We start from the raw sequence: 25,605 nt of genomic DNA, 5'->3' as shown, positions 1-25,605 counted from the left end.
CTTAAACATACAAATAAAACGTCTACTTTAACGCCAGGTTTTTGACTCGACCTGCCTTAATTCCAGTTAATCCCAATTCGTAAAGGGAAGACTAGGTTTTGAGAGGACTAACCCTCGAAGAATCTCGCAAACCTATCGATTTCGATTTTCCAGGCGAAATAACCTCGTTAGGTTAAATATTTTGACAATCTACGAAACACACCTAATCCTGCAAATTAATCTTCTATATTTGTACAATTCGAATGGAATAACTCTTCTAATTAACCTGCAAATATTTACATAGATAATAAACTATACTTTGGATATTTTATATATTTCTCCATGTTATATACATACATATATTTTTGCATCCTTAAATCTGTCATAAACGCAGTTTACTCACAACATTAACATTTTCAATCTCTTAAATATTTCTTAAATTACACATTAAATACACCTTCAAAGTGTTCTCTTGATATGCATGTATTTGCAATGCAGCGTACTTTGGTGAATTTGTCCTAAAACGCTTCCCGAACTCGGTCTTCTTATACCTCTGTCTCCTCTTCCTTTCATTACCAACATTCTAATAACAAAATCCATTTAAAAGATCAATCCACATTTTGTTGTTATCCGTATAACGAAGTTGGACGAAGAGACAACGAATCTAACGAGGTTCCCGCGTTGATTTTCAGGTAAACACAACAGCGATGACCAAGTAACCTGGAAACGCAAGGTACATCGACACGCGTGCTCAAATAAAAGGAGCTGTACCGCTAAGGAATGGGAGGAGAAAGAGGACGAAGGAGAACACGGCCTTGCCTGCATTCAGCTGTGTCATCCGCGAGCCGTTAACGCTCAGGTGCTTTCGAACTCAGGGACGAGCATCAATCACTATCGGTAGTGCAGGTGTAATATGATTATTGTCGCTAAGATAACCTGCTATGATATACGTCCGAGAAGTGTGCCAAGTGACATAACAGGATTTATCTTTAACGGCGTATCGAAACCTTCGAGTAGAGAACGAACCGGCGCCGCCATTACGTTTCTGGCTTCGATGATTCGTGGCTTACTTTGAATGCATCGACTCGATCTATGTTTAGAAAGTTTCTTCGAGAACATGGAAATAATAATATTACTCTTTGTTAACTAACTGTTGAGCGTTGTTTGCTGAACTTAGGGTTACAACTTTGCGGCGCATTCAAGGGTTGTAGTTTTAGTTTAGGTTAGTTTGAAAGAAAGTATGATGAATTTTTAGGTGAAACATAGAATTTTTGAATGTAGAATTGTAAACATTTGCTTGGATTAGAAATCGAAATCCTTTGAAATGCTAAAGTTAGCTTCCCGTTAGAAATTTTTTTATTAAATATCGTTTAGTTTTTTTTTTTGCTTTGATTGATAATTTTTCTGAAAATTGCAATCGAGCCAGGTTTCCTTTGTGAGAATATTCGTTTCGCGATACGTTTAGCAGAAATAGATGCTTCCCTGTTCGTTGTAACGGTGACTTGACATAACAGGTCTATTCTCGAGTGACTTCGCGCTTCAACTCTCGATCCTGGCTAGTGAGAGCGCCAGTTTTTAACTGTTCATCGAATCCTTTCAGAGGCATCTCGCTTCTTGGAACAGCAACAGAATAATTCGTATCGAAACGCATGTATTAGATAAAAACTGCTTGTAGACACTATGCTTTTAAGTTTGTTAAATTCAATGATAAATTTCAGCATACTGATCTCAAAATATTTTCAGGTGAACGAGCTGAACTGCAACAGACGACAGTTGAACACCTTCGATCACATACTGGGCCAACGAAGAAGTTAAAAGCGGCACGTGCGTTACTAAAAATCGTAAAGAAGCTTATAAGGAAAGAGAACATGTGTCGTAAGATTTATGTGCCGATATGAGAAGGCCCAGTTAATGCTCTACATCTACCCTGTAGATCCGAATTTGTTTGATAAGAGGCGACAAATTCGGTTCTAGAGAGGTTTGTGTGGTGCATACAGAGCTACAGCGGTCTCGAAACAACGGTCACACTTTTTGCGTGTACATCTCAATGCAATTATCCAATTATTGTATATCGACGTCGAAAAATTATGTCGAGGACATTTCAATTTCACTTACTTAAAAACGCATGAAATTTATTGTTTTAGATAGATCTTTGGAGTACTTTTAATCATCATCTCTTATAATTTTTCGACCGTTTCTTCATTTAATGTATTTTTTATTGCACAATTTACGAGTTCATACGAAATTCTTGAAACAGAAAAAGGTTCAAAACATCAATCGGTTATAAGAAATTGATTAACGAAACCGAAAGTCACTCAAGTGCATACAAGAGAGCGTATCGCAACTAGAATGTCGAGATGACTAGTTAAATAGATCAAACTGGATTAGAACCAATAACTATTTTAAGAATCTTAAAACTAATCTTCAATGTAAACAACGGCGCAAACAGTACTCTAAAAATACGATAAAAATCAATTTACTGTGGCAAATTTTCAACAATTCGTATTGCGTAATACAAACGTCTCCAATCAACTTGCTGTAACACGATTTCTCTAGCATATTTCGTTCCCTTGATCGAAGAATTTTATCATTAAAGTCACAGTTACGCGGAATACTTCGAATTGCAAGCGTTTCCTCTCGTTGAACGATCTTCGTTCGGAAGATCGCGAGGGGCAAGAACGCAGTTGCCATAAGCGAGAACGTCTTCATTAATCCCGGTATGCAATTACTCGCAAATAACGCTGGTAGTCTAACAAGACTTACATCATGTTCGTTGCTCGCGATCGTTTTTCAACCACGCGTTCTTCAACTATGCGAACTGATTCTACCATGTAAAAAAAAAATCTGTTAGAGGCGATCAAGAATTAATGACCGTTATTAATAGCAACTCGTCGCGATTCCACGACTACACACAATACACTGAGAGAGAAAGGCTAGTAGACGATGAACCGCGCTCTACAATTGGCGACCCGACTTGACGCCACGATGCACACATTGCATTATAGCGTGCACATTCTTGTACCAACGGTCGTACAAGCGGGTTCAAAGTTTGTGGGAGTCGATTATTTTTAATATGAATGAAATATTGTATGTTTCGATGCATTTAGAAAGTTCGCTATTTTCGTGGTTTGTTAGTCTGTTAAACGCTTCTTACTTTCTACAATTAATTCGGTAATTGTGTAATGTTGCAAAGAATGCTGAAGATCTAGAGAAGTCGGTTGGGAATTCATTTTTTATTTGTTCAATGATAACTATTTGTATAACAAAGATTCAGCTAAAATTAGGCTTTGAATATGCGTTTTGTAATAGGAGAATAATAAGGATGAATTGAATCTATTATTCGTATATTAATTGTCTGTACAATGAAGATTATAGTATTCTTAAATTGAGGTTGAAATATGTACTTTCTTGAGAATTCAGATGCATTACAGCTTCTAGATAGATAAAGAATACCGAATACAGAGAGGCATATTTTCAAAGAATCTGTAATAATATTAAGTAAGCGATTCTATAAATGTTCATCCATTACATACATAGTCCACACAACTATGCAATTTATCTGATATTTTTAAATGTCTAAAGAATCCTCGTTGTCCAGATTCAATCCGACAAAAACGTCGAATTTAAGCCGATTGCGTTTTCCAGAAGAGCGACAAAGAAAATGATTCGTTCACGGCGTAAGAGTCGGCCCGTCGTTTCATCTTTTTCAATTCGAGATCCTATCCTTTTATTCACGGTCGACCATAAGAGAAGCCGTAGCGTTCGCGCGCGCGTTTTCTTGCATCCTTCGGTAACGGCTGCGACGCGTCCATTAATCTTTGATCGTGCTCACATTAAAATGACATGCCGGTCGTTACGCAACCGTTCGTAAGTGCTAATGAAGTGCATACACGGCCGTAATTACCGGTCGAGTAGCCTGCCCACTATCCATAGGCGCGCGAGCTCGTAACAACCGAGCGAAGGTAAAGGGGGAAAAAATCCAAAGATTTCGTAACGATTCAGATGGAAAAAGAATGTTTCATGGCGGCAAACGCGCTGCACATTTTTCTAAATGACCAGTGATTTCCTTTGTGTGAAATTGTACTTGGAATGCGATGGAATGGAAACTTGTTAGAGAGTAGATATTATTGAGCAACTCGACTCGTTTTTATTTCTAATGTTAGTCAATGTTTGTGATACCATCGATAACGTGTAAACGAGCTGAACAGCGGAATTGTAAAATTAGATCAAATGTAACACATTGCGTGGCGGATCATCGCTGAAGATCAAGTTACAAGCTCAATAATTTTTTTATATTTCTGATTAATAATTCTATTTGTACAATAATATTCCTGATTGACCTTGTTTCAATCGAGAACGACATAATGATAATGGAAGTTTCTTACATTTTTGCTACTTATGATTACAATCAAATATCCTTGTAAAATAGTATTTTTATAAATTGGCTGTGTATTTATCGAAATTCAAGAATTATAAAAATATATGAATTATTCAGAGTAAGGATGTAGATTCTATTTTTCAGTTGTGTTCATAAAAATATGAATTTGCATAAAAATCCACAGCCCACTTATAAAATTCGCAATTCGATAACTATTAAGAAGATTGTAGTAAGTTAGATGACTTTTAGTATCTCGTGATCAGGTAATCGTATCTCAATCAAGTAAGGTGAAGATCAAAGTTATTTACGCTTTTACTTAAACCTACAGAAAAATTAATTTATTCTTATAAAACAATAATTTATGATGATTAATTCACATACTTAACGTTGCGCTGACGGGATGCGACTATATTTTAAATAAATCTTGTTTAAACCGTTTGCATTGTAAAAAAATGATCAAGGTAAGCCATCGATAAAGTGTATTAATGTATTTGCGATATGTGAGTACCTAATCGCGGTATGTAATCCTGACACATTACAGATTGCCTGGACGATAGGAAGAAAAAAGGGGTGACAGCGCGCGTTGCAATTAAGAAAATGGAAAATCTGCAATTCAGAGCGAATTGCTAGCCGTGGAAAAACTCGAGCACGACTAATAGAAAACCTGCTCAAAGGTCGATGAAGCATGTTTCAATGCACCGGTCGTTATGATTAACGAGGAAATGTTTATAATGGCGGTTAACTTCCTGCAACTTATTTATTCCTTAGCGTCATTCTCGAGGAATTATATAATTTTTTCTTATTCCTCGGATCTTAATCTGTTGCATATTACTTTTCAAATTTTATTAACCTTTATTCTTCTCTTTTATTAATCTTCGCCAATTCAGATTTAAATCATCGCCAAAGAAATTCAAATTACTTGAATAATAACTCGGAACGTATGTAACGTCGACCTACATAATTACATAATATTATTCACAAAATATTCGTATTAAGAATCTTACGAATTTCGTGTTTCGGAAAACATCGAACAGCTGCACTTACCTAAACCAAAGATGGCAACACGCGACGCACGCGGCTCGTTAACAGCGGCGCGCGCATCAATTTCAACCATAATTTCCTTCATCAGGGAATGCACATAGGTGGAGAGGATCATTAGTTAATACGCAAACATCATCAAAGTGTCCTTAGCCGACAGAAGAACTCTCTCGTTTCACAAGAGCGTGCTAGCGCCTCTCTCAACGGTCCGACATGAATTTCTTCATTAGAATCAGCGGCTCGACTTCGAGGTCATTAACTCACCTGTAAACATTGTTCCCCATCAAAACGTCGTCAGTTATATGAAATTGCAAAAAAATGGTCGCGAGCCAACGGTGTCGGATAAACGGTAAAAACCGCGTTACTGCTAACCGGACGTTCATCAACTCGATGCGCGCGTTTCTCCATTAGACTCGATTTACAAGAACGTTACGGCATTCGCGCGCTTCTCATTCGGTAGGTTTATTATTCGAGCGCTTTTTCGAGCGGCACCTGCGCTCGAGATTCAACTGCGCTTCCATGCGATATATCACAGAATAAGCGTTTGGGAACAGCATGACCTGATTCACATTTGATCGTCTGCTGCGATTACGTCATCAGTGGAAATTAAGTTTAACGCATGGTGACATGGTACAAGGTGTTTTATGGTAGGTGAATCTTATCTTAAGGACATGATTTTAGATTGAGGTTATGAAGCCAAAATTATGGAAGCTAAGTTATTTGATTGTATATTGTGTATGAGCAACGATTGTAAATTGAAAGTAGATTTTTTATATTCGATAGGGGAAATTTACTTTGATATTTTATGGGATGTCCTGTATGATTGATCCAATTATGGGGCAACGCGATTCAATCTTAAGCAAGAGATATTCTGAAGGAGGAATAACTAGGAAAATGACTGGCATTCGGAGTAGCATTATTTATATTAATTACGAATGAACGTGGTAAATTGAATAACGTTGCACTTGTAATTCCGTTTGATATCTCCGAGTGAAAGAAGCGTGAAGTTATTGCATCGTAGTTATGTACGTAGCTTTAGTCGATCAGAATGGAGAAGAAATGAAATTGAAATCGCGCTGTAATTGGTATTACAGCTCTGAAATACAATCGTACCATGACCAATTAAATGCAGCCTTGGAATTCTGAAGAGCCCCGAATAAAATTCAGTCAGCTCAGTCTCTTGAATAACAATGACAGAGATTAACTGTGAGTAAAATAATCAAGCGAACATTTACAAAATTATCGTATATGTATATGTAAATTACCTTTACACATGTTAAGCCAATACTTCCACCGCTTCGCGTATAAAAAGAATAAAATACACCACTATTCCAAAAATACTTTTTCCACTTGGAGAGCAATTTCTCATAACCACAATCGCACTAAGGTGATAGCACGACGAAAACATCGCTGAAAAACTCAAAACTCTCATCGATCCACTCACAAAAAAGAAATTGCAGCGTTCCTCGTGGAATTTTTGTTGGAATGGGTGCACTCGCGACATCCGGCGGATGGGTCGCGCCGGTAGAGAGCAGCAGTCAGGTTTTGATCAGTTTGGTCGAATGAAGACAAACGGTTCGCGATGGGCGCGTTCACCTACGATTCCAGAGATCTTGGCGGAGTCTCGAGTCTAAATCCACATCCGAGTACGCGAGAAAACATAACAAGATTGATGATATGCCTGACACGCGGGAGAGGGTGCTGGTTGGCTGGTTGGCGAGTCTGGCGTCGAGAGCAGCCGGAGGAAACACCAACCGCAGGAATAGCTTTGCTACTTTTCATTCTGCCGCGTCCTTTGCTTCGGCCGAGTTCCATGCTTGTCAATCATTTGCCGAGAACCTAGCGACACCTTGCGCTTTCGCCGTTACGAGCTTGATGTTTCTTCCATGAAACGTTGCTGCTGGATATTACGTGATGCTATTGTTCGCGTTACCTCGATATCAGGGAGTTTCTTCTCTTTTTGCTGCTTCTGGGAATATGTGAAAGATCGTTGATGTCATTCTGGAAATATCGAGGAGAGATTGATCTTTTAAAGGATAGCTTTGGACGATGCTCTAAAATAATTAGTTTTATTAATTGTCAAGAAGTATTATGTTTTTATAACATAGAAAATCGCAGAAAAATATGACAAGCAATTTTAAAATTTAATAATCGATTCTATTCGATAATCGATCTATTCGATTAATAATCGATTCGATTACCACAATTGTCCTTTTAATTGATTGTGGAATTACATACAGTACTTTTGCATCCTATTGAACGTTCCAAAAATGTTTCTTTGGTAGATTGTTTACTTAACTTGTATTATTAACGTTATGGTAAATTTCACAGATATATCGCTTACTTTCAGGAAATTTATAGCTGCGAGTGTAATAAATTGTTTGAAATGAAGCAATTAACGAAAATGGATTTGTCATGTTGGCGTTTTATTTCAACGTTGTTGAAAAGTTCTAATCAATAACCGAAATAGCTGCTTTTTGAACTGCGACTGGGAACAATGTCAAAGGTAATATAGTTTCACAAATTATGGCCCATCAACGTGTGTAATAATTGCCGCTTTCTTCACAGAAGGGTTAGAAAAGAGAAGATTAAAAGAGAGACTGAAAAAAAGGTACGATGGAAACGATATCGAGTCCAGACTTTTTGCAACGGTCTAATTATGATTTATATCTGTTCGTTTTCTTGTTATAATGCGTACGTATCTGATTAGTTTTCGTAAATTACGTCGTTCCACATTTTCTTCGTGCAAATGATTGATGAATTCTAGCCGATTAACATTCCAGCTTGACACCAGTTACTCATTAGCCGGCAGGATTGTACCGCGCTGCATTAAAAATACTGCGGTTCAACCGTTTTATTAGTTGCAAATCGTCCGCGTTTAGTCCATTCATACATTCTCTTCCTATTAAGTAATTCTCGAAAGGACGTTTCGTTGTTTACCATCGCGCAGTTGATGAAACAGCGTTGTCCACATCGCGTAGCTTTAATAAGAGAAAAAAGTCTTGTCATTTTTTTTATAATGGCTCTCTGTAGAATCTATTTCTGAAAACCGATTGGTTTCGGTAATTTATTGCTTTTAATGACAACGGGAAGGAGTTTAATTGAATATCCAGTGGATTAAGTTGATCGCAATAAATCTTAAGGCTAATGTTGCAGTCACCTTTTGTTTGTTCGTAGCCAATCATTGATCACTGTCAGCACTACAATCTTTCTATACACTATTGTATTTAGATTGTTTATCTTGACAAAAAGCTCAATCTTCTGAATGCCACACTAAATACCCTTAACCATGGTCACGTACAACACTAAGCGAAGTGAAGTGAGAATAAAATAAAACATTACTTTTATAATTTCTTCAATTGTCAACTTCATTTTATTACTGTTTCTTATTAATTTACTATTCCAATCGTCCAGGCAGAAGAAAACGCTAAATGCGAACAATGTTATCAAGCATCACAAAACAAATACCTACAAGTTCCACCTACTTTTCCAACCTTCCTTCCACGAAGATACCACTCATATTTACATCTGGTGATATTTCTATGAATTTTAAAAGGGACAGGAAACAAGTTAGAAGAACACTAAGCGAAGTAAAGTGAAAATAAAATAAAACATTACTTTCTCTTCCTTAATTTAGATGTGTCAGAATTCCTTCAATTGTCAACTTCATTTTATTACTGTTTCTTATTAATTTACTATTCCAATTGTCCAGGCAGAAGAAAACGCTAAATGCGAACAATGTTATCAAGCATCACAAAACAAATACCTACAAGTTCCACCTACTTTTCCAACCTTCCGTCCACGAAGATACCACTCATATTTACATCTGGTGATATTTCTATGAATTTTAAAAGGGACAGGAAACAAGTTAGAAGAACACTAAGCGAAGTAAAGTGAAAATAAAATAAAACATTACTTTCTCTTCCTTAATTTAGATGTGTCAGAATTCCTTCAATTATCAATTTCATTTTATTACTGTTTCTTATTAATTTACTATTCCAATTGTCCAGGCAGAAGAAAACGCTAAATGTGAACAATGTTATCAAGCATCACAAAACAAATACCTACAAGTTCCACCTACTTTTCCAATCTTCCTTCCACGAGGATACCACTCATATTTACATCTGGTGATATTTCTATGAGTTTTAAAAGGCACAGGAAACAAGTTAGAAGAACACTAAGCGAAGTGAAGTAAAAATAAAATAAAACATTACTTTCTCTTCCTTAATTTAGATGTGTCAGAATTCCTTCAATCGTCAACTTCATTTTATTACTGTTTTTTATTTATTTACTATTTCAATTGTCTAGGCAGAAGAAAACGCTAAATGCGAACAATGTTATCAAACATCACAAAACAAATACCTACAAGTTCCACCTACTTTTCCAACTTTCCTTCCACGAAGATACCACTCATATTTACATCTGGAGGTATTTCTATGAGTTTTAAAAGGCACAGGAAACGAGTTAGAAGAAGAATAGTCCAAAGAAAAAGTTGCAAGAAGTGCCTACTGCAACTGTAGATCAATTTTAAATAACAAAATGTACAAAAACGATCGACTGCCATAAAATCATGCAGACTGATGGCGCCTCGATAATAAAATCGTCACTTCCATCACTATGCAAACGTTCAAGAAATCGTTTCGTGGTGCAGTACGAAATCGCTTAGGCGTCGTCACGTCGAGTGGTTAACGGAGCAAACGAACGGGGTTAACTGAACAGAGAGTTGGCGCAAACAGCGCAACCCTCGTCGGATTCGTCGCTGGTGACTGATGGCACGTCCTCGATCACGATGGATCCTCCGACAGCTGGAAACGTCGCCGCACGCCGGCAGAAAGAGGCACTGAAGAGGGAGGAGTTATGCAGAGGCACGTTCGATACAAATCATGCTAATTCCGCATCAGTTGTCACTCTGATCAGAACTTGTCTGCCTGGAACGTCTAACTTTATGGCTCAGGACGTTAGTATCTTTTGTGATTCACCGCTTTAGATATTTCCTTTTCTTTGTTGGACTCTTTAGCCGTTAAAAAACTGAAGGTTTTCGCTTACGTGGATTAATTGACTTTGGTATGTGAATGTTGAAGATGAAGTTATTTTTCATGAGGATTTCGTATAGGGAAGTGATCTAATTTTTGTTATACGTATTTACAGATGGCTAGGAGGCGATCTTAGTTGTATTTTCAACACGCATTAGCGCAGATTCAAGTTTACATAAACCTTTTGCGAGACAAGTACTTTACACATATAATTAGAGTTCATGTAACAGAAGCTCGCTGATTCTTTTCACTACACGTCGCTCTTCGTTTCATACACACAAGTAAGATAAATGGATTCAATTAACAATAGTAGGTATAATTGAGCGCTAACTAAAATTTCATTCAAGCAAATAAAGTTCGTAGAAACAGAGGTTTACTATATTCTACTATTCTACTATACGATTCTTCGATCCTCAATCGTAAAATCTCCTATACTATCTTCTATCGTTGCAGAACAACCTAAAGACTGTACAATCTCGCACCCAATATAGTTATGCAAATCAAGCTTCCATCACGAAATGGATCTCGAAGGGGCGCACGATCTGTTCGGCGCTTCCAATCTCTTCCCTCGTCGCGGAGACATCGCTTAATAAATATAAAGCAGCACGTTGCCCGGAGGTGGTCCACTATCCTGTCGCATCTCACAACTGGTCCCTCGCCAGTCTTCCTCTTAATTATTCCCCGTAATTCTTAATTATTATGCACGAAGCCGCGTACGAGAGTCGAGCAAGACTGGTCTTCTAGACCATCAGGTCTTCAAGACTATCAGTTCGGACCGGATGTACTGATATCTCGTATTTTCAGGTGGACAGATAGTCATCAATTTAAGGTTAGGATCAAGACTATATAATGAACGCAAGGTCTGGCAGAGACGTGGAACTGTAGTGGCGCACGTTCCGCGACCACCACAAGCATCGCTGGAAGAAACGAAAGAAGGAAGGTGGTGGCCGTGGGCCCTTTGATGCGTTTGGCCTTCGGAACTCTGCGTGGATCTACGTGGATCAGACGTGGACAGAAAGAGGTCGGCATAGATCTGATGCGATGAGCGCCGCTGCACTATAATATTAATGATGACTGGCTTGGCCCCTTAGAGCAGCCTATCTATTTCGTTCTGTCCCGGACTGTCTTGTTCTACTGGGATGCAATTTCTCGATAATTCTTCGAGTCCTCCTGCGGCCAACTCGCCGATTCGCCGGCTCGTGCTCGTTAATATTAATAAGCTGCTTAATATTAATATTGATAAGTCTGTTAATAGCGATGGGTATCGGTGACGTGGATACCGTAAGGTTAATAGTAGTCTGCCATTTTTTCACGCATCTGATCCACGTAGTTTATTCAGCGTGATTTCGTGTTACTTTACTCGACTACTGGGACTGGTTTCTAGCATCTATTTAATCAGAATGAAGTGGAGTGCATCGAATTGCGAATACAGGGTAAACAGATTCGTGTGAAGTTTGAGATTTGTAAAATTCTTCGTTGGAATTTACGGGATATTTCATAGGAGAAATATGTTGCAGTGGTAGCTTGCAATGAAACGTTGCACATTGGTGGAACGTAACGTTTGCCAACGAATCTTTTCGGTCTGTTCGTTTGTACATTACTCACCTTGCTTGTTGGATTTGTTTTTGCAGCAACGGAATATTTGCTGAAACTCCGTAAGAATAATGTCATCGAGTGTTCCACGATCGTGCACAACGATTAATGATTGTCCAGAGAGAACCACTTAGGAAATTCGCTAGATTCCTGACGAGTGCATAAATATTTAATGCGTTCGCTACATGCTGCCGCGCATCTCATGAAATTCCGCTGATTTATGAACAATTATTTGTCTTGCGTCGTTGATCGCAGTCTCAATTACGATCTTCTTCTTCTTCGTCTCTGTCTTCGTGAAATAAATTGTGCAACATTAAAGTAATCTTGAAAAAGCTTCATGGAAGAGGAGCTTGGAAAAAAATTCATTTCATGCGAAATAAGTAGCTTGAAATATGAGAAAAAGTAAACGTTGGAAACGAGCGAATAAACGTAAACACGTGAAGTTCTAGGAAGAGAAGAATCCTCAGCAGCGAGTTTCATTCTCTTCCTTTGTAAAATCCATCAACTCGAGGTCAGAAAAATCTTCGGAAATATAATTAATTGTGGGTTCTAAGCGAGCCGAAAAAAGGAGAAAAAATGGAATAGCCAAGATGGTTCCAGCGTCTTACGTGACCATTTCTAGCCAGCTGAACCAGGAGGACGCCCAGCCCACTGGCTTAGAAGCGTACCGTTGGTAAGCCACGGTGGAAGATAATTAGCGATCCTTCGAACGGAGGATTTCGTGTAAAATGGCGTCGAACACGGCCCAATGCCGATTTACCTGAAACCTCCAAAAGTTACAAAAAACTTAAATTACATCTCGCTAATCGCCTCATCGAATTTACTTGATCTAGAAAACTTTTAATAGAACATTGTCCAATTTCTTTTAAGTAGAAATATGTAAAGGACTAACCAGCTTTGATTTTCTTCATGATGTGTAGCATTTGCATTTCCTGCACACTTTTTGCTTTAGGAAACTTTTGATAGAACATTGTCCAATTTCTTTTAAGTAGAAATATGTAAAGGACTAACCAACTTCGATTTTCTTCATGATGTGTAGCATTTACATTTCCTGCACAATTTTCCTAGCAAACTAGTTCCTATGTATTTGAAATTTGCTTTAGGAAATTTGTAATAGAACATTGTCCAACTTCTTTTAAGTAGAAACATGTAAACGACTAAGCAGCTTTGATTTCCTTTATGATGTGTAGCATTTGCACTTCCTGCACAATTTTTCTAGCAAACTAGTTCCTATGTATTCAAAATTTGTTTTAGGAAACTTGTAATAGAACATTGTCCAATTTCTTTTAAGTAGAAACATATAAACGACTAAGCAGCTTTGATTTCCTTTATGATGTGTGGCATTTGCACTTTCTGCACAACTTCTTCAATTTTCCTAGCAAACTAGTTCCTATGTATTTGAAATTTGTTTTAGGAAACTTTTGATAGAACATTGTCCAATTTCTTTTAAGTAGAAATATGTAAAGGACTAACGAGCTTTGGTTTCCTTTATGATGTGTAGCATTTGCACTTCCTGCACAATTTTTGCTTTGGGAAACTTTTGATAGAACATTGTCCAATTTCTTTTAAGTAGAAATATATAAACGACTAAGCAGCTTTGATTTCCTTTATGATGTGTGGCATTTGCACTTTCTGCACAACTTCTTCAATTTTCCTAGCAAACTAGTTCCTATGTATTTGAAATTTGTTTTAGGAAACTTTTGATAGAACATTGTCCAATTTCTTTTAAGTAGAAATATGTAAAGGACTAACGAGCTTTGGTTTCCTTTATGATGTGTAGCATTTGCACTTCCTGCACAATTTTTGCTTTGGGAAACTTTTGATAGAACATTGTCCAATTTCTTTTAAGTAGAAATATGTAAAGGACTAACCAGCTTTGATTTTCTTCATGATGTGTAGCATTTGTACTTCCTGCACAACTTCTTCTTCAATTTTCCTAGCAAACTAGTTCCTATGTATTTGAAATTTGCTTTAGGAAACTTGTGATAGAACATTGTCCAATTTCTTTTAAGTAGAAACATGTAAAGGACTAACCAGCTTTAATTTCCTTTATGATATGTAGCATTTACACTTCCTGCATAACTTTTTCATCAATTTTCCTAACAAACTAGTTCCCATGCATTTAAAATGTGCTTCAGAGAACTTTTGATAGAACTTCGCGCGATTTCTTCTAAGTAAAGCAAATTTGAAATACATGCGAACCAGTTTGCCAGGGAAATTGAAGAAAAAGTTGTGCAGGAAATGCAAATGCAACGCGTGACGAAGGAAGTCGAAGCTGCTTACTCGCTTATTTATCGTTTCAGGATTTTGCAAGACAGGAGAGAGATAGAAATGGCCGTGGGCTGCGAGGCAGCCAGCAAAGCGTATCCAGCGGGAAAAAATGGCCGTGGCCCTGACCACCTGCTGCCACTTTGATACCGCCGCTAGAATCTCATTTAGCCGTGTAATTCCGACGTTCATTGACGATGGATCGTCTCTCCTCTGCTGCATTGTAGGTGTACTGAAACACTTCGTACCTTCTAATATATGATCGATCAAGAAGACCGAGCGGAACATCCTGCTTGTACAACGTTACCAGAATCCATCGCGCGTGAACCAGGAAAAAAATCGTTTCGCTCGATTTCCAACAGCCTCATCGTTCCACAGGACCCACACTCACTCGCATCTCCAACTGTACCGTAAACTGAACTTCCTACTGGTAATAAATTTGATCCAAGTACTCTTGGTGCCTTCTTGCTGCATGCGTTAGCGTCTGAGATACCTGAAGGAAATTTTGTTGCAGGTTTCACGGAAAGTTTCTCATCGAAATTGCCACGTACATTCGTCAATTAAAATCGAGGACAGAATCGACACAGTTCAGGCGTTATATTGTAACAAGATTGCAACGAATAATTAAAAGACAAGGCGATAGAATCAGACAGAAGGACAGACATAGTTTTGCGGACATGGCACCCGATTTCCGGCAATGAATAGCCGCTGATTGTTTGCGCCGCGTCACGGTTTTACAGTCGCGTTTAATTCAATTTGTGAGTGACTTACGATGTCTGTCATTAGTCATCGTGAGGCGTGTGCGCGCCTCGTAGCTCCTTCGTATACACCGATCCACCGTGCAAGAAGAAGAAGAAGAAGAAAAAGAAGAAGAGGAGGAGGAAGAGGCTGCAGAGTGAGTACAAGGTTTACACGGATCTCGTCCGTTCGCGGCGATTATCGGTCAAGAATGAGCCTCATCAGGTGAATCGGCTGGAAATGGTACCGACGTAACGCGATTAATACCCTGCCATTTGGTCCTCGCGATCCTTCAGCGAGACACCAAATGTTGAAAGCGTGGAACATGCTCGAAGGTATTTCGAACACCATGGAAACTGTCTACGTACGAAATTCCCAATTTTTCCAAAATCTACAAATACCAAATCCTTTGCAGGAATATTAGAAAGTGGCAGAATGGAAGGAAACGAGCAACTTGTGCACTCGATGCACTCCTTCGCGTCCCAATCTACGCATATTCGTGCTGCCTCCTTTCGACGCGTCGGCTCCGTTTATCCTGCGCCTCTTCTTCTTCGATTGGACGCTGCGAAAGGGCTCCGTGCCGCCAATTGATTCGCGACACAATGTCGGATAACATTGGAGAATGCCGCTCATCAGGTGAATCGGCCGCAAATGGTAGCCAGCTAATAAGTGTTTATTATTCGACCGGTGTCCGTGCACGTGGTCGAGAGTGTACGTAAATACGGAAGAACGAGCCGCGGCCACAAACAGGAGAGAGAAAGTTACTGTTACACGGGCCGAGCTCGCCGTCCGCGTTCAGCCGTCCGACGATGACCGAGCAAATTCGTCCTGAAGGTTCTACCCTCGAGCGGACGCCAGGTCGCGCCGTGAAGCACGGAACAGCCGCACCGGTGACGCTCCGTTGCCCGTTTTACCGAGACGCCGTCCACTTGGACGATCCAATTTTCCTGCCAGCTGCGACTACACGCCTTCTGAAATCGGTATTCCGTGGTTACGCGATTGCACTCGACAGTTTACAAAGGAAGCATCTCAGAGGAGACTGAAATTTGAGATTTATAATATAGCGGAATTCTGTTTATGTAGCGGGAGACACACATTTTGTGTGATAGAAATTACTCTCTCCATTGCTTGTGGTTGTTTATGTATGTAACAGGCTTGAAGTAATTGGAATTCATTTGATTAGACAGCAAGTAAGACTTTGTTCGTCGAGGTCCTGTTAATTTCATTTGTCTTGTAACAGAGTAAAATTTAATTTATCTGAATAATAAGGAAAGTTATAGCAAGGTAATGACAATGAACGGATGACACAGAACTTTATTTATATTCAGAAAATAGAAGATCAGCTTCTCTGTACTAACTGTGAGCCTATCGTTCCAGGAACACCGTGTCATTTGTGTCGCAAATTTCTCACCAGGATTCACAACTACACGGCATAATTATCGTCAAAGAACATCCTCTCCCGTCACCGTTTCCGTTATTGTCTCAAGGACGTGTATAAAAAATTGCACAAAGTTGGAGGTACGTTGACCAGGGCATGGAGCGTTATCCGTCGCGTGAACGAGCAGCAACCTGGACGCGAGAGGAAGCATACGGAGGTGTTGATCGCGCGAAGTCGGACCGCGGAGAACAAGAGAGGCGAAAGAAGAGGAAAAGAGCGGTGGCGGAGCACCGGCAGAAAGAAATAAAGAAGGAAGAAAAGAAATGAAAGGCTGTCAGAGCGAAGGCGAACGGTCGTGGGGAAGCAAGGCGAAATAGAGGGAGAGAAAGAGCTCTAGGAGGGTATTAGTTGGTCTGAAGGGTGGATGCGAAGAAAGAGAGTTCCCTCTTTCTTATATATTTTTTCTTATATTCTTCGGCGTTCCTTGGGAAAAGTTTGTTGTTTGAAGCAGCGCTGTGCCTCTCTCGCGATCATTAATCATGCCGAGTTTTGGTTTGACTAGCAGCACCGCCGGCATGGCTCTCCTTCTCCCTGTTTCTCTCTCCGTCTCTTTCTTCCCCACCCTTTCTCCGTTTCTCTTCGTGGTTCGTTGCTGTTACGTCGGATTCCTGCAGCAACGCCAACCTCGAAGCTTTGCAGGGGAAAGAAAGAGGGTAGCACAGACAGAGGTGGGGTGGCTTCGTTTCTACCCCTCTCGCTGATCCCCCAATCTTCTACCACCCTTGAAGGGCTGCTGTCCCCCCACATACGAAGATGCCGGCTATTCGGAAATATCATAGAGGGGTGCCAGCGTAGAAAAGGAAACCCTTGTCCTCCGCCTCTTTCTCGGAACCCCTCAACCTCCCTTTCACCCCCGACACGGCGCGCATCGCCAACTAGGGCTGGCAACTTCTTTCTCCGCGTATCGTATGACCCTTCGTAAAAGCCTTTTCTAGATACCAATAATAGATTCGGGAACTTTCTCCTCAACCGAGATGTCGCGCTGTCCCCTTGTTCCCTTGTCATGGGTCAAACTTGGCTGATGGAAGTGCGAATCGTTTTCTTTTTCCCTTTTTGTCATGCTCCAAGGGATTGCGTGGTTCTTATTGCTGCTAGAATTTTTAGAATTTTTTTATGAGGATTAGATTGATAAGATGTACATTTAGTGTATGCTACGTATAATAGGTAGGAATAGTGATGGATAATAGTAATATTGATGGAAGTGTGAATTATTTTTTTTTCCTTTTTGTGATGCTTCCACGGATTGCGACGTTCTTATTGCTAATAGATTTGTAGTTTTTGTAGGGATTAGATTGATAAGGTGTATATTTAGTGTATGTTATATAATAGCTAGGAATAATAGTGATGGATAATAGTAATAGTAATGGAAGTGTAAATTGTTCTTTTTTCCTTTTTGTGATGCTTCCAGGGATTGTGACGTTCTTATTGCTGGCAGAATTTTTGGAATTTTATACGAGCATTAGATTGATAAGATGTACATTTAGTGTATGTTACGTAATAGGTAGGAATAATAGTGATGGATAATAGTAATAGTAATGGAAGTGTAAATTGTTCTTTTTTCCTTTTTGTGATGCTTCCAGGGATTGTGACGTCCTTATTGCTGGCAGAATTTTTGGAATTTTACACGAGCATTAGATTGATAAAATGTACATTTAGTGTATGTTACGTATTAGGTAGGAATAATATTGGTGGAAGTGTTAATTGTTCTTTTTTTCCTTTTTGTGATGTTTCCAGGCATTGCGACGTTCTTATTGCTAATAGATTTGAAAGTTTTTGTAGGGATTAGATTGATAAGGTGTATATTTAGTGTGATATGTAATAGCTAGGAATAATAGTGATGGATAATAGTAATATTGATGAAAGTGTGAATTGTTTTTTTTCCTTTTTGTGATGCTTCCAGGGATTGTGACGTTCTTATTGCTGGTAGAATTTTTGGAATTTTATAGGAGCATTAGGTGGATAAGATGTACATTTAGTGTATGTTATATAATAGCTAGGAATAATAGTGATGGATAATAGTAATATTGATAAAAGTGTGAATTGTTTTTTTTTCTTTTTTGTGATACTTCCAGGGATTGCGACGTGCTTATTGCTAATAGATTTGAAAGTTTTTGTAGGGATTAGATTGATAAGGTGTATATTTAGTGTGGTATGTAATAGCTAGGAATAATAGTGATGGATAATAGTAATATTGATGGAAGTGTGAATTGTTTTTTTTTCCTTTTTGTGATGCTTCCAAAAATTCTTATTGCTAGTAGAATTTTTGGAACTTTTTTTGGGGATTACATTGATACGATGTACATTTAGTGTATGTTATGTAATAGGCAGGAATAATAGTGATGGAAGTGTGAATTGTTCTTTTTCCTTTTTGTGATGCTTCCATTGATTGTGACGTTCTTATTGCTGGTAGAATTTTTGGAATTTTATACAAGCATTAGATTGATAAGATGTACATTTAGTGTATGCTACATAATAGGTAGGAATAATGGTGATGGAAGTGCGAATCGTTTTTTTTCCTTTTTCTGATGCTTCCAGGAATTCTTATTGCTAGTAGAATTTTTGGAAGTTTTTATAGGGATTAGATTAATAATATGTACATTTAGTGTACGTTACTTAATAGCTAGGAATAATAGTAAGATGATAAGAATTACTGTTAATATTTCATGCTTAATCAAGTAGCTATGTTTCGCCGTGTTTTATATCGGTTTAATGCTACGACTATGATCTGAAGGTGTAATGGAAGTGTAAAGTGAGTCACGTAAGATTACAAAGCGTGATATTTTACAAGCTATTAACGTTGTAGGAAACCGTACAAGATGGTGTACGCTTGATACAACAACAAATGAATAATGCATTTTCAGAATCTCTTTCGCGATCCTGACCTTTGGTGTAATAAGTGTCAGGTTTATTATTTTTTAACTAAGCGACGTCTAATTCAGGCGAACATCGAAATTTATCTTTAGAAGAAATATAATTTACATCTGGGAAATTATTAATTTAATAATTAACAAGCTTTCTGAAACAAAGAATCTATGAACAAATTACATTGAAAATCTCACTTTTTGAGAAACTGAATATTCCTTGAATTAATTTAAATATCTCTTACCTTTTTCTTTATTAACAAAATAAATACAAATTTGATAGTCAACTAGCTCACTAAAAAGTACATTGTACATGCCCATTTTCTATAAAATTCCTCTTACAAAATATTCATATTCATTGAAAGAGACTAACTATTCCTTGAATTAATTTAAATATCTCTTACCTTTTTCTTTATTAACAAAATAAATAAAAATTTGATAGTCAACTAGCTCACTAAAAAGTACACTGTACATGTTCATTTGCTATAAAATTCTTCTTACAAAATATTCATATTCATTGAAAGAGACTATTCCTTGAATTAATTTAAATATCTCTTACCTTTTTCTTTATTAACAAAATAAATACAAATTTGATAGTCAACTAGCTCACTAAAGAATACATTGTACATGCCCAGTTTCTATAACTGTTAGTTAGTATAACTAGTAGTAGAGTTAGTATAACTAACTATTCCTTGAATTAATTTAAATATCTCTTACCTTTTTCTTTATTAACAAAATAAATACAAATTTGATAGTCAACTAGCTCACTAAAGAGTACATTGTACATGCCCATTTTCTATAAAATTCTTCTTACAAAATATTCATATTCATTGAAAGAGACTAACATAACGATGATTCTGCTTCTAGGTGACCAGTGAAAAATTAGAAACAAGAGGATCTCCTTGGAAAAGATGGAACATGAGACTCACCAGCAAGGTCTTTGCTGACAAAAGAGACGAGATTTCTGAGACAACAGAGTCTCATTGGTCTATTTGAAAGCACGTTCGCGCAACTCAGTCGGGTTCAGCAGAGGCGAAGCCATACCTGTGGATCGGTGCCTCGAAAGTTAAGGGTCCCGGTGCAGTTGATTAACGATGTGAGCGTCCAGGTCGAGGTGGGTGGCGCATGCCTTTGTGACAGCACGACCGCTCCTCCGCTCCTCGACATCGCCACCGTTGCTATCACGGATTATTATAACTCTTACGTTTCATCTGGTACTTGGATCGACCGATCGCTAGATATCGATGAGGTCCCCTGTTATCGTCACGTTTTTTGTCCATGCGTTAAGATAAAATCAGAACTATTGTACGATCCTTGAAATTGCTGCGAACGATCTTCATCGAGCTTCACCTCTGAGACCTCGTGAAACGTTGATACAATTTGTAAAACGAGTTCACAATGCACAGATTGATGTGAAGTGCAATTTTTGAAGAAAGTAACGTTAGTTGAGTCAGCTATAGTTAAATACCTTAAAATTAGATTTTGAGCTTCACATGGAATAATTAGAGTTGTTGTATATTATGAGATATATTTTATTAGATTTAATATAGTAGAGAACGATTGAGAGAATATTATATGTTTTAGATATTTAAGAAAAATAATTGAAAGTGAGGAATGTCTTGGGAAAACATTGATACAATTTGTAAAAAGAGTTCACAGTGCACAGATTGATGTGAAGTGCAATTTTTGAAGAAAGTAACGTTAGTTGAGTCAGCTATAGTTAAATACCTTAAAATTAGATTTTGAGCTTCACATGGAATAATTAGAGTTGTTGTATATTATGAGATATATTTTATTAGATTTAATATAGTAGAGAACGAATGAGAGAATATTATATGTTTTAGATATTTAAGAAAAATGATTGAAAGTGAGGAATGTCTTGGGAAAACATTGATACAATTTGTAAAAAGAGTTCACAGTGCACAGATTGATGTGAAGTGTAATTTTGGAACAAAGTAGCGTTAGTTGAGTCAACTATAGTTCAATACCTTGAAATTAGATTTTGAGCTTTGCATGGAATAATTAGGTTTGTTGTATATTATGAGATATATTTTGTTAGGTTTAATATAATAGAAAACGAATTTAGAGAATATTATATATTTTAGATATTTAAGGAAAATGATTGAAAGTGAGGAAATGTCTTGGGAAAACATTGATACAATTTGTAAACAGAGTTCGCAGTGCACAGATTGATTGAAGTGCAATTTTTGAAGAAAGTAACGTTAGTTGAGTCAGCTATAGTTAAATTCAAGTTAGCTATAGCTAAATTATCAAAAATATGGAAATGTCTTGGGAAAATATTAAAAACTAGTAGTGTCATATAATATACAATAAGTTTAATAAATTAATTTGTATTTGAATTGTATAATATATAATAAGATTATTCTGTGTAAACATCAAGGTAGATTTTCAAGATATTAAAGCTCAGTGGACTGAAACAATTTTACCAATGTGGTTTCCATTTTAACAATTCATTCCAGCAAATCCAATTTTGTACAAATATGTTTCTCAGTTTGGAATTTGAAGGAGCTCCACGTTATAGATCAGACGATTGTGGCCTCTGGTTTCAGATTAATTTTCATCTGAGGCTCGAGTTTACTTGGAACGTTAATTTAAAAATTGGCTTTCAGTCATTTCGCACGAAACTGCAATTCTGTCGTTGATTAAACTTCGAACGTAATACGTATTGGGCCTAGATTCCAAGTCCAATTTCGCACAATGACTTTTAGAAAAGGATCGTACGTGTGGAAGGACACGAGGTCATCAGGAAAATTATAGCTTAGACTCCATGTCGGGGAACATTGGAGTATGGCGGTGTTTGATATTAATCATAACGGTATGTTCTCAGAGCATGTTCGAATATTCAGTAACTCGTAACTGTAGTTGCATCAATGATGAATTGTACGTTTCCTTCGTGTCCGATGTATTCGCGAAATGGCAACAAAGTAATTAAAAAAATTCACGAATTTTCCACACACGACTAAATCTAATTTATTTATATTCGCGACTAATCATACAAAAGGATGTTGACAACTATGTTATTAAATAACAAATTAAAGAAAATAGCAAGAAAATTGTCGATTGATTTCTCGATAAATAATTTCGAAAAATTTCGTAAACGAGCAATACATCGAAAGAGATCGATGGAAAAAAGAAGGAGGGTCCATTTTGCGAACCGAGACAATTTTATATTATTGATCAATTTTTAAATATAGCAACATATTGATAACTGCAATTTTATTGAATTAGATGAAGAAACTCATTGACAAATTTATGTTATTGATCAATTTTTAAATATAGCAACATATTGATAACTGCAATTATGAAGAAACCCATTGACAAATTTATGTTATTGATGAATTTTTAAATATAGGAACATATTCATAACTGCAATTTTATTAAATTGGATGAAGAAACTCATTGACAAATTTATGTTATTGATGAATTTTTAAATATAGGAACATATTGATAACTGCAATTTTATTAAGTTGGATGAAGAAACTCATTGACAAATTTATGTTATTGATGAATTTTTAAATATAGCAACATATTGATAACTGCAACTTTATCAAGTTGGATGCAGAAACTCATTGACAAATTTATGTTATTGATGAATTTTTAAATATAAGAACATATTGATAACTGCAATTATGAAGAAACTCATTGACAAATTTATATTATTGATCAATTTTTAAATATTGCAACATATTGATAACTGCAATTATGAAGAAACTCATTGACAAATTTATGTTATTGATGAATTTTTAAATATAGGAACATATTGATAACTGCAATTTTATGAACTTGCTCAAATATTGTGCCAGGTGTATCGGACCCAACTGCAATTTTATTAAGTTGCATGAAGAAACTCATTGACAAATTTATGTTATTGATGAATTTTTAAATATAGCAACATATTGATAACTGCAATTTTATTAAGTTGGATGAAGAAACCCATTGACAAATTTATATTATTGATGAATTTTTAAATATAACAACATATTGATAACTGCAATGTTATTAGGTTGGATGAAGAAATTCATTGACAAATTTATGTTATTGATGAATTTTTAAATATAACAACATATTGATAACTGCAATGTTATTAGGTTGGATGAAGAAATTCATTGACAAATTTATATTATTGATGAATTTTTAAATATAACAACATATTGATAACTGCAATGTTATTAGGTTGGATGAAGAAATTCATTGACAAATTTATATTATTGATCAATTTTTAAATATAGGAACATATTGATAACTGCAATGTTATTAAGTTGCATGAAGAAACTCATTGATTTAATTCTCACAAAGAAATTTCAAAGGATCCTCTAAACGGGCAATGTATCAAAAAACATCAGTAGAAGAAACCATTCCACGGAATGAATCTACCTTCCACATGAAGAAATTGAATATTATAAAATTAAATAAGAAAATGTCTCGATTAATTTCTCGAAGAGAAATCTGAAAGGATTCTGTAAACGAGCAATGCATCGAGGGATACCATTGGAAAGAACAGAGGAAGGATCCATTTTGCCGAATGAATCGGGTCCAGCAACAACGGCGGCAGAGAGAGAAGAAGGAAGGCGGGTAAAAAGGATAAGGGTCGATCTGACGAGGGTATCTACCCTATATTGGCAGGCGTGGCTGCGGGTTGCAGGGTGCAAGAGGGCTTCGAGGGATCGCTGATTGGTTCTCTTCGAACGGAATCGACTGAAAGACAGAGAAGCAGAGAGAGAGAGAGAGAGAGAGAGAGAGAAGCTTCGTAAAACAGGAAGAAAACGAGATGGATAGACAAAGCTCGTGAACATGGTTCGCGAAGCTGAGTTGTCGAAGGGGTCGAAATCGAATACGTCCTACAACAGGGATGGAGGCTCGGTGAAACCCTTATTCACGTGGTCCCTTAATAAAATGCGCATTTATACGAGCCTCTTGCGTACCGTTATTGCCTCGAAATAGAATTTGCAACGAGGCTTAGTGGCTCAGCTGAAACGAGTTCCTTGATTAAATATGGGGAAAACGTCGACTTATATCGAAAACATTCTCCTTTAATCACTTTGACTGCCACGTGGGCCATATATGGCCCATCACAGTTTCTCCTGTGGCGCCACGGTGGTCATCGGTGACCGGAGCGCGTGAGCTTCTTACAAAACTGACAGTTAGGGCATTTTCAATATAACCGATAAATAGAAGACACTTCGAAATAAAAAGTGCCCCATTGAACGATTAAACATTTTTATTGGAACATGTGTACTGTGTGTACACTAACGGTGCACTGTGTTTGCATCCATATATTCGAGGAGTAATCTACGAATATTATTATAAACACACCATAGAAAATAATCGTAAATGCTGCTTTATAATCATATAATTGAGGTTAGAATTGTGAACATACCGTACTGTTATATATAGAACGAGCAAATACTGTTTACTAACATCTTCTACACGTTTCAACAATATATTCTGCACGTTTTGCTTGCGACGAAACAACGAATGCGAATGGTTTGTTGAAAGAAACGAAGCCTTGTTATGATATGTCGCCATCAGCTGTTACCAGGGCGCCATCGTCGTCACCCGTGACCACCAATAAGATAAACGATCCAAAGGGGAAGAATTTTGTCTTACATCGTCAATTTATTATTATTTTGCCATTATATGCTTTGAATAATAAAAATAATAAAAATTGACAGTGCATGTTATTCTATATTTTTAATAATTAGTAATTTTTCATAATATCGTTAAATGAAGATCACGGGAGAGAAACATTTTGCCGCATTAGGGGGAGGGGGCGACTGCGGTTTTGTGGCTGAATCCTGCAGCCCTGTGGCTATAGAGAAGCCAGGAATTCGAGATACGAGCTGAAGAGATAAATATTATAAGCACATTTGCCTTGTTTACTTGATTTTCATACTAATTTATGATTAAATTGGCAGATTTTGATATGACGCAATTGAAAACGAAAATAATCTATTAGATCCAAAGATCCTTGATATTTGAACAATTATGACTAACAACATTTTTAAAGATTCGATGAAACATCTCTTTAACTCCAAAGCCAAATAAAATGACAATTTTTGTAATATGGAACTGATTAGCAACGTATTGAATTTTAGAACTATCTTCATATAAAAAATAATAGGAGATTTTATCTATCATATACATGCACAGTAGTTAACAAATATAAAAATTAAAAATTCATCAATAATATAAATTCTGAGAAAATAAATAGCATTTGGAAAACCTAATTTCTTTTACTTTCTCTTATCTTTCCAGATA

The 25,605-nt window shown here is 37.1% G+C and overlaps 1 long non-coding RNA gene across 1 annotated transcript; it reads right to left on the bottom strand.

The window, feature by feature from the left end:
* Positions 1-6: 6 nt before the first annotated feature.
* LOC126875354 (uncharacterized) lies at positions 7-7,224 on the bottom strand. The gene is made up of 5 exons (XR_007693359.1): positions 6,661-7,224; positions 5,402-5,659; positions 2,743-5,310; positions 337-1,811; positions 7-265 (listed from the first exon to the last, which is right to left on the bottom strand). It is a non-coding gene; the product is annotated as an uncharacterized LOC126875354 (long non-coding RNA).
* Positions 7,225-25,605: the final 18,381 nt, after the last annotated feature.

This window comes from Bombus huntii, chromosome 18, assembly GCF_024542735.1.
Source record: "Bombus huntii isolate Logan2020A chromosome 18, iyBomHunt1.1, whole genome shotgun sequence".
NCBI lineage: Eukaryota > Metazoa > Arthropoda > Insecta > Hymenoptera > Apidae > Bombus > Bombus huntii.
This window is presented reverse-complemented; position numbering and strand designations above follow the sequence as displayed.